Here is a 1,175-nt window from a genome sequence, read left to right on the forward strand (position 1 = left end):
TCCTGCGGCGTCGTCGGAAGTGCACGCTTATGTCGGACGTCTGGCTGGTGACGGTGGAGCGCCGCGTGGACACGAAACTGCTGCCAGCCGAGCGAAGGTCCAGAGGACGCACGCACAGAAGAGTGCCGAGACACGGGATGTACTTGGCCAACGCCACCCTGAACAACAATATCAGGCCCGCGCACACACACACACGCACACGCACTCATTATAGTTGGGATGCAGCTCCCTTGATACACAGTTGATGAATGGTAAATGAGTTGTTGCATGTACAGTATAGCGCTTTTCGAACTCAGCTACTCAAAGCGCTCTCCACCCATTTCCTGGTTTACCTGCTGATGATGATGCAGCATCAAGAGCAAGTGGGGGGTTCTGTTATCTTGCGGACACTTCCATACAGTTGCGATGGCTGGTGATTGAACCCCCAACCTCCGGGTTGGAAGACGACCGCTCGTCTTAAAGCTTATTCTTATTCTTTGGCTTTTGACTCAGCATGAGACTTGATTTTTAGTTTGAACGGTTTACCGCTTTGTACTGTCTTTGCTATCAAGTGATTGTTTTTGTGTTTTATTATTTGTTGTCGGATGAATTCTTTTTGCTCCATGTACAGCACTTTGTATACAGCGGTGGTTGTTTGCAAGTGAAATCGAGTTGAGTGGAGTTGAGTTGCTTGGACCAAAGTCAAGTGACCGCGAACAGGATAAACGCTCTCGAAAATGGATGGATGGAAGGATTCCACTTTGATGGCTTCTGTGTAAAAATGAGCTTCGGATCGCTCCACGGTGCAAAAAACTTTAATCAGCAAAGTGACGATGACCACGTTTTAAACCCTTTTTATCCCGCAACGATGTGACTTGCACTTTTGTGTGTATTCGTGCGTGCGTGTGTTCTTCTCCAGCCCAGTTAACATTTAGGTCAACTGAGTGGGGCTTGGAGTTAACACCTGAGTAAGTATTGACAGGAAAAAAAAAATAGGGAGAGAGCAGCACTGTGAACGAGTGGTACGCCGTCGGTCTCTTTGGGCGACCGTCGTAGCCAAGCGGGGAAACCCGCCGGGGTCCAGTCATCGACCGCCAGAAAGAATGAGGCCAAAGAAGGTCACACTTGGTCAGGTGTGGACTCTCCTACCTGTACTTGGGGTGCGTGATGGCGTAGATGATGGGGTTGTGGATGGG

The 1,175-nt window shown here is 49.5% G+C and overlaps 1 protein-coding gene across 1 annotated transcript in view; it reads right to left on the bottom strand.

Moving 5' to 3' along the window:
* LOC109510246 (melanopsin-A-like) overlaps window positions 1–1,175 on the bottom strand; it is a 10,842-nt gene that overhangs the window by 4,761 nt on the left and 4,906 nt on the right. The gene's annotated exons all lie outside the window — the stretch shown is intronic.

This window comes from Hippocampus comes, unplaced genomic scaffold (assembly GCF_001891065.2).
Source record: "Hippocampus comes isolate QL1 unplaced genomic scaffold, H_comes_QL1_v1.1 scaffold39, whole genome shotgun sequence".
Taxonomy (NCBI): domain Eukaryota; kingdom Metazoa; phylum Chordata; class Actinopteri; order Syngnathiformes; family Syngnathidae; genus Hippocampus; species Hippocampus comes.